Source organism: Coregonus lavaretus (assembly GCF_964263955.1).
Source record: "Coregonus lavaretus genome assembly, chromosome: 5".
Taxonomy (NCBI): Eukaryota; Metazoa; Chordata; class Actinopteri; order Salmoniformes; family Salmonidae; genus Coregonus; species Coregonus lavaretus.
This window is the reverse complement of record NC_139992.1, coordinates 41345767-41360008: the sequence shown is the minus strand read 5'-3', so window position 1 is coordinate 41360008 and position 14242 is coordinate 41345767. Positions and strand designations below refer to the sequence as shown.

At 45.5% G+C, this 14242-nt stretch overlaps 1 pseudogene across 1 annotated transcript; it reads left to right on the top strand.

The window, feature by feature from the left end:
- Nucleotides 1-8239: 8239 nt before the first annotated feature.
- LOC311128870 (histidine ammonia-lyase-like) lies at nucleotides 8240-14132 on the top strand (annotated as a pseudogene). Its single transcript, XR_014615320.1, has 17 exons — nucleotides 8240-8326; nucleotides 8568-8642; nucleotides 8752-8824; nucleotides 8943-9009; nucleotides 9142-9179; nucleotides 10919-11044; nucleotides 11495-11634; nucleotides 11835-11882; nucleotides 12078-12225; nucleotides 12332-12427; nucleotides 12586-12650; nucleotides 12756-12836; nucleotides 13042-13107; nucleotides 13287-13452; nucleotides 13538-13672; nucleotides 13789-13897; nucleotides 14010-14132. The product of XR_014615320.1 is annotated as a histidine ammonia-lyase-like (transcript).
- Nucleotides 14133-14242: the final 110 nt, after the last annotated feature.

The following is a 14242-nucleotide window of genomic DNA, read 5'->3' as shown; positions in this document are numbered from 1 at the left end:
TGTGTGCCCTTGTTCGTTTGTGATTGAGAGAGTCGACAAGTGTTTTTACATGTGTATGAATCTATGAGAGCTTGTGTATGTGTGAGTGAGCCAGCGAGCTGGTGTGTGACGGCCACCAATCTTCCCTAATAGCAGCATCTGGTCAGAGGAATGCTGTGTTGGTGTTAGGGATTCTCTACCCTCCATTACCCTCATCTGACTGAGGGCTGATGCTGCTCCTCACCTCACCAGGCTGGCCAGACACAGGGCTGGGAGGGGTATCAGGGTGGGGCTGCTGACTGAGCTGTCATGTAACCATGAACTGTCATTTTTGTATCTCAGCTCCCTTCAGTGCCAAGTTGCCCAGGACTGTGAGCGCCAATGGACAGTTTTATACATTGATTTCGGCTTTGTTTATTAAAGCTGTCAGTATCTATTTATCTGTTTTATTTGGCCACTCCTATTGATGGTACATTATAGTAATAGTGTTTGAGTTGGCATACAAAACCTACTTAAATGTATAACTTATTCTAAAACTAATCTGTGATGTAAAACTTCTCAAAGATCAATGTCAGTTTGGCAGATTAGCCATGTGACTGTGTGTCTGTCCCAGGTGATGTGTGTGATTGTTGTTTACCAACATCTATCTCTATGTCACAAAGGGGAGGTCGACCCTGGGATAGTGTCCACCCAGTTGATGTGAACGCATACACGTTCTAAAGATATGATTACTTAACCACAATGAGTTGTATGAGTATGTGTGTGAGAGAGAGCGATCTGCTGGCTCTGTGCCATGCTTTCTCATGTCCAGCGTTTGGAATTCCTCTCCTGTTAGCTCAGTGACTCCGTGCAGGGTGGCGTTCCGAGGGTTTTGTCTCTCTCGCCCCGGAGCAGTGCTCGCTCGCTCACCCGCCTCATTAGCCTCCTACAATGGAGCGGGCATGCCTGGAATGTGTGCACGCGTTCTCTCCTCACACCTCCCTACAACCCTTCTCAACTCGGTACAACCCCCCCCCACCCTTACATCCCACCCCCCCCAGTCCCATCCTCCACCTGTACCACTACACCTCCTTTTGTTCCTTCCTTACGCCCCAAGCCCCCTTGCCCACGCCCCTACAACTCCCTAAGTCCGACTTACACCTACATCCCCCATACGTTCCTCCTCATCCCCTACACATCCCTTCATCTTCCTAGACCTCAGTCTCTTCAGGGAGACACCGTGAGAGGTGCCTCTAGGTCTCTCTCTCACTTACCCCTACATTAATATCTCCCATGTCACAATCCCCCCACTTAACCACAGTGCTCCCCTCATACACCCCTACCATGTGAGTCCCCTCATTGGACTCACATGGTGCTAAAGACAGAAAGTGGAAGGCCATGTCCTCCTTTATATGATGAATTCCATGTTTGGAACCACAGAGTCGTTTATCAGGACATTTATGGCAGGTATTAGTTACATCTGAGTGTAATGAAGGTCAATGATCCTGGTAGAACCATGTGAATATGGGCTGTTGTGGTGGATACTGTTGCCCAGGTTTACTAAGTAAACAAAACATTGATTCAGTTACCGACTACCACAGAGTATCCACTGGTGATAGAAATGAAATAAATCAGCCCATAAAATGAGATCATTTTAAAACACTGACAGAGATTAGATTGTGCAACAGGTGCATAACAACATGTTTCACTATTCAATTTCCATTAGGATGTCTCCAATCCTAAAGTGATGGAACTCCCCCCTAATTTACTTTAAGAAAACAAAGAAGGTGCTCAAACAATCAGACCTGATGAAGGCTTCAAGTACAGGAATTTCAGTCTGTAATTGGGCACTGTGTCCTCTGCTGCGGTAACATCAGGGAGATTGAGGTATGTGTAGGAAGAAGTTTAGCTTTAGTACATCATTCACTCTTGGTTTTTCATTTTTCTCTCCAATGGTAAATAGGGTTTCCCCCCCCTCCTTCCATGGGTAGATGAATCCCAGAGCCCTGTGGGGAGACAGCATCTGAGGCCTACGTACTCCGAAAAGTATTCCACCTCCACTGCACCCTGCCTGAGCAGGTCAGGGGGAGAGCTGGGCTGGTATGGAGGGGGAGACACCCTGACACACGAATGTAACGACTTGTGAAAATATCCGCAACACATCAAGCACAATCTTTTATGCAATACACACCCTTCTCTTCGAACCACAAAACATGTCCTTTTTGACTTGTCATTTGTGCTCCATTGTGTAACTCTTCTGTGTGTATCTGCCTTTCTAAGTACAAAAAGCTGCTGGTGCTTCATCCAGGAGGTTACATATTTAGTTTACATATAGCTGAAGGATTGCATGCAATATAAAGTAGGTCAATGAAGAAAGAGAAGTTTCCAACTTTCTTTACTAAAGGAGTCACCTTCTTTACTTACACACTGTATTCTCCAAATCAAAGTTTATGAAATAGAAACAGGGCAGCTGTGTCTGTCGGCGATAGTTTCAGTTAAAGTGTGTGTGTGTGTGTGTTTGAGCTCGTAGTGTAGTTGTGTGGAGGATGTACACTATAAGCTCAGTGACAGGACACAGAACACTCCACACCTTATCAGAAGCCTGGTACCAACCGGAGCCGCTCCTGATCTCTGTCTGTGTGTGTGTGTGTGTGTGTGTGTGTGTGTGTGTGTGTGTGTGTACATGCTCATGTACCGTACGTGTGTGAGAGAGAGAGAGAGAGAATGTGAGGGAGGCTGTGTTTTCAGCAAATACTTTTAGCTGATTTCTAACTATTGAACGTTATGTAGCTCACCCTCCTCTCCTTCTCCTCACCTCTATCAGGCGGGGGGATGGAGGGAAGGATATGACTTAGGATGACCCAGGTGATGAGAGGAGGGGTGAAGGGTTGGTATCTGGGGATGAGGAGGTGGGTTAGATGTTTGGGGGTGGTTGACGTCTTTGTGGGCCCCATGGAACAGTCCCCAGACCTGGGGTCTGAGAGGAAGATACAGTGGCATGTGAAAGCATTCACCCCCCTTGGCATTTTTCCTATTTTGTTGCCTTACAACCTGGAATTAAAATTGATTTTTGGGGGGTTTGTATCATTTGATTTACACAACATGCCTACCACTTTGAAGATGCAAAATATTTTTTATTGTGAATAAAACAAGAAATAAGACAAAAAAACAGAACTTGAGCATGCATAACTATTCACCCCCCCCCCCCCCCCCCCAAAGTCAATACCGGTACTTTGTAGAGCCACATTTTGCAGCAATTACAGCTGCAAGTCTCTTGGGGTATGTCTCTATAAGCTTGGCACATCTAGCCACTGGGATTTTTGCCCATTCTTCAAGGCAAAACTGCTCCAGCTCCTTCAAGTTGGATGGGTTCCGCTGGTGTACAGCAATCTTTAAGTCATACTACAGATTCTCAATTGGATTGAGATCTGGGCTTTGACTAGGCCATTCCAAGACATTTAAATGTTTCCCCTTAAACCACTCGAGTGTTGCTTTAGCAGTATGCTTAGGGTCATTGTCCTGCTGGAAGGTGAACCTCCGTCCCAGTCTCAAATCTCTGGAAGACTGAAACAGGTTTCCCTCAAGAATTTCCCTGTATTTTGCGCCATCCATCATTCCTTCAATTCTGACCAGTTTCCCAGTCCCTGCCGATGAAAAACATCCCCACAGCATGATGCTGCCACCACCATGCTTCACTGTGGGGATGGTGTTCTCGGGGTGATGAGAGGGGTTGGGTTTGCGCCAGACATAGCGTTTTCCTTGACGGCCAAAAAGCTAAATTTTAGTCTCATCTGACCAGAGTACCTTCTTCCATATGTTTGGGGAGTCTCCCACATGCCTTTTGGCAAACACCAAACGTGTTTGCTTATTTTTTTCTTTAAGCAATGGCTTTTTTCTGGCCACTCTTCCGTAAAGCCCAGCTCTGTGGAGTGTACGGCTTAAAGTGGTCCTATGGACAGATACTCCAATCTCCGCTGTGGAGTTTTGCAGCTCCTTCAGGGTTATCTTTGATCTCTTTGTTGCCTCTCTGATTAATGCCATCCTTGCCTGGTCCCGTGAGTTTTGTTGGGCGGCCCTCTCTTGGCAGGTTTGTTGTGGTGCCATATTCTTTCAATTTTTTAATAGATTTAATGGTGCTCCGTGGGATGTTCAAAGTTTATAACCCAACCCTGATCTGTACTTACATTTACATTTTAGTCATTTAGCAGACGCTCTTATCCAGAGCGACTTACAGGAGCAATTAGGGTTAAGTGCCTTGCTCAAGGGCACATCAACAGATTTTTCACCTAGTCGGCTCGGGGATTAGAACCAGCAACCTTTCGGTTACTGGCACAACACTCTTAACCACTAAGCTACCTTCTCCACAACTTTGTCCCTGACCTGTTTGGAGAGCTCCTTGGTCTTAATGGTGCCGCTTGCTTAGTGGTGTTGCAGACTCTGGGGCCTTTCAGAACAGGTGTATATATACTGAGATCATGTGACAGATCATGTGACACTTAGATTGCACACGGGTGGACTTTATTTAACAAATTATGTGACTTCTGAAGGTAATTGGTTGCACCAGATCTTATTTAGGGGCTTCATAGAAAAGTGTGTGAATAAATATGCACGCACCACTTTTCCGTTATTTATTTTTTTGAATTATTTGAAACAAGTTATTTTTTTCATTTTGTGAATGTCCATTACATGAAATCCAAATAAAAATAAATTTAAATTACAGGTTATAATGCAACAAAATAGGAAAAATGCCAAGGGGGATGAATACTTTTGCAAGGCACTGTATCAAATCTGAGGAGGTATCAGTGACACCAGGGGTCAAACTGATAGATGACCCCTACAGCCCCAGGGCTTATCTGGAGGTGCTACTGTATGCGAACATCACCACTGACACTACAGATAGTGAACAGGACAGCCAGATCTACACCAGGTCTCCATTTGACTCAACCTGTCAATGAAGCTTCCTTTCTGGGTTGAGATTGTGGAGGAGAGGCTACTCGGGAGCAGTCTCTGGATGTGTCTTGGGGAGAGGCCTGGACTAGGCTTCCTGCTGTGTGATGGATGGGATGGATGTAGTTTTGTTATTTTTAGTATGTCCTGGATGGGAGGACGGATGGGAGGATGAACAGACAATAAAGAGGGGAGAAGCTGGAGAAAAGGGGGAAAGGGAAAGGGTGGAGGTTGATGCGTGTGTGTGTTTGAAAGGTGGATATGCAGAATAGAATTCCTCAGACACAGAGAGGAGACATGGCAAATGGGTCAGGGTGTGTGTGTGTGTAAGCAGTGTTGTGAGACACGCAGACACAGAAATGTTCTGTTTATTCACAGACTGGGAGCGGCACAGGAAGTGGCCAACGGGAGCTTCCCGAGGAAAAGCGAGGGGCGATCCCACGTTTCTATAGAAGGAAATGGGGAGTGTGCTTGACAGAGACCACTTCCAATCTGGGACCCAAGGTAAGACTGGCTGAGCCACTGCAGCCCTGGGGGGATATGACTGCAGAAAGATTTGGAACACGGTCATGTTAGCGTCATTCATAGGAAGTCATGGTCACTATAGAAGACTATAGTCATACTTATAGTCATGATGTCATATCACCAGACTGTTTCAGCTATAGCCATCTCTAGTAGCTATGGAGCTTGCTAAGGTTGGCTAACAGTGTGTTAGTGCCTCAGGGCTGGGTGCATGGCTAAGGAATGGCAGCGGTGGTGAAGGAATGTCTGTCATCTCCTCTTTCTCTCCTCTCCTCTCCTCTTCTCTCCTCTCCTCTCCTCTCCTCTCCTCTCCTCTCCTCTCCTCTCCTCTCCTCTCCTCTCCTCTCCTCTCCTCTCCTCTCCTCTCCTCTCCTCTCCTCTCCTCTCCTCTCCTCTCCTCTCCTCTCCTCTCCTCTCCTCTCCTCTCCTCTCCTCTCCCCTCCCATCATACCTTATCAGAGACGGCTGTACGGTTGTCTGTGGTTTTAACCCATCAGCCTGCAAATCATGATGAAGTATGAAGCTCAGACAGGGACAGTGGAGTCCGTGGGGGATGGGAGGTCAGAGGAATGGTTAGTGTAGGGCAGCACCTCAGATAGGGTGGTCTGCTATGGATGGAGCTGTGGTGGTCCCAGTGTTTAGTAACACCCAGAGCAATGGCCCTGAGCTGATAGTGAAGAAACTGTCCTGTGTGGGATTGGAGATTGTTTATGTAGTCTTAATTGTATGTTAAGGCTCGCACACGTGGATCTAGTGTTCGTCTGCCGATCGTTCAGCGCGCTGTGTTTTAGGGACCACCCTCATTTTTCACGTGATTCTATATGTAAAATTGGCGCACACTCTGTTCTCAAATTAGGTTCAGAAGTGCTAAGTACTCTGGGCCAGCAAATGCTATTGATGTGTCTGAACCCTTAGAGGGATAATAGGCTTAGTCTTTGACCTCCCACACAAGATGTTCCTATGACCTGAAGGTTTTCTCTTTGTGTGTGTATCTATAAGGTGCACATTCTCTTTTCTATCTTCAGACAGACAGGCACGCTGCCTGCGTGTCCCTGGTATCTCCGTGCCTTGCTCCGGCTCCCGTTCTCACTCTAATTGACCGTTCTCCGCTGCTGGAATGTTGTCTCTGGAATTCTGCAGTAGTCTATTATCTGGCAGAGCGCCACTACGCTTCACCCTACTACCACTCTGCCTGGATACCATCCCATAGATACCATGCCATAGATACTATCCCATAGATACCATCCCATACATGTAGATACCATCCCATGGATACCATCCCATAGATACCATGCCATAGATACCATCCCATAGATACCATCCCATAGATACCATCCCATAGGCGTGTCTGCAGTCACGGTTACCACACTCTGCTTTTTCTTCTAACCCAGATCAATGGCTGTTATGGTCAACCCCAAGATGAGAGATTTCTCTCATACATCTCCTTTTAATGGGCTTTGACTCAAGTGTGGGCTGCAAGTGTTCAAGTGCCTTAAACACACTGACATTTTGAACATCTTGAATGAAAGCTGTGCTATGCAATACAGCTCAGAAGTTATCTTGGAATGGAAGCTTTTCGCTTCTTTTCTAATCTATTAGAAATTTCCAAAACTGCCAAAGTTGCTCTCCTTCGTTGCTTTCTCAGAAAGTGATTTCAACAGAAAGAGTCAGACCCCCACTAACTGACAGCTGAATGAGCCCACATTTTCTATCATTATTCAACACAGCTCCACATTATTTCTATGGACACACATGACAAATCAGCTGCTTACTCCACTACATTTGTAGTTTCAGTACAAACAAGTACACTGAAGTCTACCTGTCTGTCTTTACAGACAGATCTACGTGTTTTTGCATACTTTTGAATGGTCTACATTTGCACAAATGATTATCCAATGCATTAAATCATCCAATTGATTTTGGATCCATTCCATCTTTATTATATCAGACTGTTATGGATCATGACTGTTATGACTAACTTGGTGGGTCACACATTCCAAATGACAATTTCCTCCCTTTACTGGACACAATCTGTTTGGTGCCTGGGAATAGTATACCTATAATTGCACAGTCCTAGAATGAGGGTTGGGTAGGCTTTGCATGGATCTTGACTGTGAAGCTGACCTTTTTCCATTAATTCCATTTCATCAATAAGATGCAGTATAAAGAGGGAGCTGATTCGTCTGCAGCATCAAATGAGGAGGCAGAGTGGTGAAGGACTCTTGTTAAAAAAAGTTGAGTAAGTCTTCACACTTTAATTTGATAATGTGTTTTATTGTAATTTTATTGAATATTGGGTGCAGGTTTTTTAAAATTAAATATATATAGGTGTAGACACTTATGTACAAGAATATCCCACACAACTGTTACACTTCTCCAGTAAACATAGGTGTACACTGACTGGGGACAAAGACAGGTGTTAATGTGAGACAGAACTGTTAATGTACAGGGGCTGGTTGCACCAGTTACACGTTAAAGAAAAGTTGGTCTTACATTTTTAATCGGACGTAGTGTAACGACCAGGCACAAGCTCAACTGTTGCAACCAGCTCTGTGGTGGGTAGACCAGTTAATGAATGAAAATGATCATTTCCCCTGGCTTTATAAAGAATTGTCACACAGTAGCTACCTGTCTTTACCTCTCTCTGATTGTGTCCCTCTCTCTCTCTCTCTCTCTCTCTCTCTCTCTCTCTCTCTCTCTCTCTCTCTCTCTCTCTCTCTCTCTCTCTCTCTCTCTCTCTCTCTCTCTCTCTCTCTCTCTCTCTCTCTCTCTCTCTCTCTCTCTCTCTCTGATAGTTGTTCTATCTCTCATAATGAATGTTCTGGAGCACAACGACTTTATCAACGTCGGTAAGGAAGAAACTGCCATTGGGAAACACCAGTGTCTAGATCCCAAAAAGGTGACTATCTGCATTTTGTTATTATCCTCTGCTTGAACAATATTCTATTCAATGGCATAAATAAGGGGGTGGAGAGAAAAGGATGGGAGACTTGGAGGGACATAATTCAATGGTCATGGAAAAGCGAATCATATTTGACACATTTCCCACAATGTAACCCTGTGTAACAGCTGACTACATTGCTGTGTGTCTGTCTGTCTGTCATTGACGTTGTCTGTCTGTGTGTCTTGTTGCGTTCCAGTACCTCTCTCTGGATGGTAACAGTCTGACCACAGCTGATCTGGTCCGTTTGGGGAAAGGCCTGTTCAACATCAAGGTATGATTTAAAGAAGACCATGCTCCAGCATAGTCCAATCAGACCGTTATCAGCTGTGCTGGCGGACTGCTGTCGGTTAACAATTGAACTCCTCTGTTTTGTCACCCAGCTGACCTGCGAGGCTGAAGGGAAAGTCAGTGAAGCCAGAGAAGTGATAGAAATCATCATAAAAGAAAACCGAGGTATGGGAGATCATAGACATGTATAGATTAATATAATATATAGCTATAGATTAATATAATGTGTGATTCTACATGTGTTTATATGTCAATGTATATCTGTGTGTTTTTTCCCCTGTAGTTGTCTATGCCGTCAACACAGGGTTTGGGAAATTTGCCCATACACTCATTCCGAATGATAAGCTCATGTAAGTTGTTTATTAACTAGCTGGGAAGAACAAGTCTTATCCCATCTGAATAAACATTGTGCACTAGATCTGTTTGTCAATCACTAACTGTCAGAATCATTTATTGACTGTGTGTGTTTTCTTTGTCTTCAGGGAACTACAGGCGAATCTGATTCGATCTCATAGTGCTGGTGGGTTACCATGCTTATAGAAACCGAGTATATGTCATTATAATACCTTTATTTCCAAGGGACAGATCAGGCCTGTCCTTGACTAAATTGCACCCCTGGTGTTCATATTGATATACTTTTCGATGCGCGCGTGTGTGTGTGTGTGTGTGTGTGTGTGTGTGTGTGTGTGTGTGTACAGTCGTGGTCAAAAGTTTTGAGAATGACACAAATACTAATTTACACAAAGTCTGCTTCCTCAGTTTTGATGATGAATGCAATTTGCATATACTCCAGAATGTCATGAAGAGTGATCAGATGAATTGCAATTTATTGCAAAGTCACTCTTTGCCATGAAAATGAACTTATTCCACCAAAAACATTTCCACTGCATTTCAGCCCTGCCACAAAAGGACCAGCTGACATCATGTCAGTGATTCTCTCTTTAACACAGGTGAGAGTGTTGACGAGGACAAGGCTGGAGATCACTCTGTCATGCTGATTGAGTTAGAATAACAGACTGGAAGCTCTAAAATAAGGGTGGTGCTTGAAATCATTGTTCTTCCTCTGTTAACCATGGTTACCTGCAAGGAAATGTGCCGTCATCATTGCTTTGCACAAAAAGGGCTTCACAGGCAAGGATATTGCTGCTAGTAAGATTGCACCTAAATCAACAATTTTTCGAATCATCAAGAACTTCAAGGAGAGAGGTTCAATTGTTGTGAAGAAGGCTTCAGGGCCAAGAAAGTCCAGCAAGCGCCAGGACCGTCTCCTAAAGTTGATTCAGCTGCGGGACAGGGCACCACCAGTGCAGAGCTTGCTCAGGAATGGCAGCAGGCAGGTGTGAGTGCATCTGCATGCACAGTGAGGCGAAGACTTTTGGAGGATGGCCTGGTGTCAAGAAGGGCAGCAAAGAAGCCACTTCTCTCCAAGAAAAACATCAGGGACAGACTGATATTCTGCAAAAGGTACAGGGATTGGACTGCTGAGGACTGGGGTAAAGTCATTTTCTCTGATGAATTGTTTCCCTTTCCGATTGTTTGGGGCATCCGGAAAACACCTTGTCCGGAGAAGACAAGGTGAGCGCTACCATCAGTCCTGTGTCATGCCAACATTAAAGCATCCTGAGACCATTCATGTGTGGGGTTGCTTCTCAGCCAAGGGAGTGGGCTCACTCACAATTTTGCCTAAGAACATAGCCATGAATAAAGAATGGTACCAACACATCCTCCGAGAGCAACTTCTCCCAACCATCCAAGAACAGTTTGGTGACGAACAATGCCTTTTCCAGCATGATGGAGCACCTTGCCATAAGGCAAAAGTGATAACTAAGTGGCTCTGGGAACAAAACATTGAAATGTTTGGCCAGGAAACTCCCCAGACCTTAATCCCATTGAGAACTTGTGGTCGATCCTCAAGAGGCGGGTGGACAAACAAAAACCCACAAATTCTGACAAACTCCAAGCATTGATTATGCAAGAATGGGCTGCCATCAGTCAGGATGTGGCCCAGAAGTTAATTGACAGCATGCCAGGGCGGATTGCAGAGGTCTTGAAAAAGAAGGGTCAACACTGCAAATATTGACTCTTTGCATAAACTTAATGTAATTGTCAATAAAAGCCTTTGACACTTATGGAATGCTTGTAATTATACTTCAGTATACCATAGTAACATCTGACAAAAATATCTTATAACACTGAAGCAGCGAACTTTGTGAAGACCAATACTTGTGTCATTCTCAAAACTTTTGACCACGACTGTAGGAGTGGGCACCCCATTGAGTGTAGAGAGGACCCTTATGCTACTGGCTCTGAGGATCAACGTTCTGGCCAAAGGGTACAGTGGCGTCTCCATGGAAACGGTCCAGGCTATGGTCAAAGCCTTCAATGGTAAACCCAGTCTACAATAACAACATTAATTGATATTCTGATTCAACAGTTTGACTTACTAAAGCCAAGCGTGAACTCTGTTTGTGTCTGTGGGTGTGTTTGTGCATGTGTACGTGTGTGAGTGTGTGTATGCATGTCCTGTCCAGGTACATTGTGCTTGTGTGTATCTGTGTGACTGTGTGTGTGAGAGTGTATCTGTGCACATGCGTGTGTGCGAGCGAGTACACATGTGGTGCACACTGCGCAGAACATCGGAATAATTATCACTGTGAATCATTGTAATGTTGTATCATGTATTGTTTGTTTGTGTCAATTCATCCCTAACTGGTGATTTAACACGAAAATAAAATGTAATTAATGAATCTATTCATTTGTTCATGCATGCATTTGTATGTGTGTTTGTGTGTGCACGTACATGCGTGTGACGGATCTCTCTCTCTACTCCCCCAGCCTCCTGCCTGTCGTTGGTGCCAGAGAAGGGGACGGTGGGGGCTAGTGGAGACCTGGTCCCCCTGGCCCACCTCACCCTGGGTCTTATGGGAGAGGGCAGGATGTGGTCGCCTCAACGTGGCTGAGACCACGCCAAAACAGTTGGGCTACCCACAATGCCTCTCTCTCACAACCCAAAGACACACCTCAGAGAACCAAGGTGTTTTTGTTAGATAAAATGTATAAATGACGGCTCCTAACTCGTTTCCTGTCTGTCTGTCTGTCTGTCTGTCTGTCTGTCTGTCTGTCTGTCTGTCTTTCTTTCTACCTCTCCTTTATTCTTTCTTTCCTTCTTTTCCAGGTACTGGAGTGTCATGGACTCACACCTTTGGTACTGAAGCCTAAAGAGGTACAGTGCTAGAGCTGTGGTAATAGGAACTCTTTTGGTTTGACTATTTGTTGGTTTTTCTATCAGGCATTGATTAAGTAGTCTTGTATACTGATTATTGATAACTGGGGTTAGACGATATCATATCTGGGATATAATAGCAGTAGATAGTGATGTCATTGAGGATCAAGTAATGATAAGTGTTTTATCGTGCAGGGCATCGGTCTGATCAACGGGACTCAGATGATGTCATCTCTGGCGGCGGAGGCAGTGGAGAGAGCTGTGGGTGTGGCCAGGCAGGCTGACATCATCACTGCCCTCAGCCTGGAGGCCCTGAGGGGCACCACCAAGGTCTTCCACAGCGGTCAGACACACACACACACATATAGTGAATTCACTGTTGGAGCTTTGATGCTATAAGAAGTTAACCGTTCCATTCCATTGTGTACTGGTCTGTTCTGCCCTTCCAGACATCCATGCAGTGAGGCCACACCCTGGTCAGATAGAGGTGGCTCTGAGACTCCGCTCTCTACTCCACTCTGAAGTCTTCCCCTCCCAGATCTCTGGTAAAGTCAGGCAGGCGAAACACACACACACAGAAACACACACTCAATTATTGTCCATTTTGTGTCCAAATAAAGACGTTTAGTCCATTGGTGGAAACCTTAACAGTGCTGTTTGGTCGTTTCCTGTCTCTGACTTCCTTTGTTGTGTTTTCCTGTAGAGAGTCATAGGACATGTGACCGTGTCCAGGATGTATACACCCTCCGCTGTATCCCTTCAGGTAGAGTGTGTTTGGGTGTGTTACACATCTTTGTACCCCTGCAGTGAGGGGCTGGAGTGAACTAACCCTAGTACCAGTGTTTATTTTTGTGTCTCTCTCCTCTCTTTTAGGTTCATGGGGTGGCTAACGACACCATAGCCTTCGTGAAGAACATCCTCTCCACTGAGCTCAACAATGCCACTGACAACCCTGTATCCTCCCACTGAGTTACATTGTTATATTTACTTGAAGACATCATCTCTTTCTTTGATCTCCTTTTAGTCCCCCAGTGATTATATAAATTCACCACAAGGAGGAGCCCTTGGACTAGCCCATATGGGTTTTGGTTTCCTGTATACAGCTTTTATTAGAGACTCATAATGTTGTCCCAGATATGAAACCTTAACTCTCCTCCAGCTGGTTTTTGCAGAGCGAGGTGAGACCATCTCTGGGGGTAATTTCCATGGAGAATACCCAGCCAAGGCAGAGTCACAGACAAACAGATTCACTCCATTCAATAATTTCCTCTAGTCCTTCAGTACTGTTCCCCCTCTTTCCTAGCCTGGTCCTTGATATGTTTGTACTGCCTTACCAATGATCATAGGAGTTAGCAAGGCAGCACAAACTGATCTGGGACCAGAATAACCCTCTCTCTCCCCCAGGCTCTAGACTACCTGGCCATCGGTGTCCATGAGCTGGCCAGTATGAGCGAGAGGAGGACAGAGAGGCTGGTCAACCCCTCCCTCAGTGAGCTGCCTGCCTTCCTGGTCCAAGATGGAGGCCTCAACTCTGGCTTCATGATTGCACACTGCACTGCTGCCGCCCTTGGTAGGTCTCTGTGCTTTTGTGTGCGTGTTTTAGTGTGTGTTTGTGCATATTGAAAACGTTAGCGTCTGTGTCTGCTCCCGTACAGTATCTGAGAATAAGGCGTTGTGCCACCCATCCTCCGTGGACTCCCTGTCCACCAGTGCAGCCACTGAGGACCACATCTCCAAGGGGGGCTGGGCCGCTAGGAAGGCCCTGAGGGTGGTGGAACACGTAGAGCAAGGTAACTCCTACCATACAGTCACATGGCACTAATGTGTGAGATGCTCGTCCCATCAAACAGCATGCCTACAGAGTTAACCCTGAGAATAAAAAGGCATCGCTGCCTCTGCTTTTCAGGTCTGGCCATAGAGCTGCTTGCTGCCTGTCAAGCCCTGGAGTTTCTCCGCCCCCTCAAGTCCACTACCCCTCTGGAGAAGGTCCATGAGCTAGTGCGTTCTGTTGTCAGGTAAGAACCATGAGAATGTGGAGCTCTGATTCGAGTACTGCCCAATGTTGTTGTTCTGGAAAGGTGTGTGGAGAGTTCTACAGCACATCAGTTTATTCTTATTTCCCATCAGGCCTTGGGATCGTGACCGTCAAATGAGTCCTGACATCGAGGCTGTTCACACGCTCCTCAGGGCGGAAAAGGCAAGAGACTTACTCCATCTCAGTATTATATTTATCGTTCCAGCTAATTGATAACGAGGCAGATAAAAATGAACTTCTCTATTTATGTTTCTCACCCATGGCAGGCTTGGACTGAAACCACTCCCACTGGATGACTAGGATATTTGTATAAAAATGACTCAAG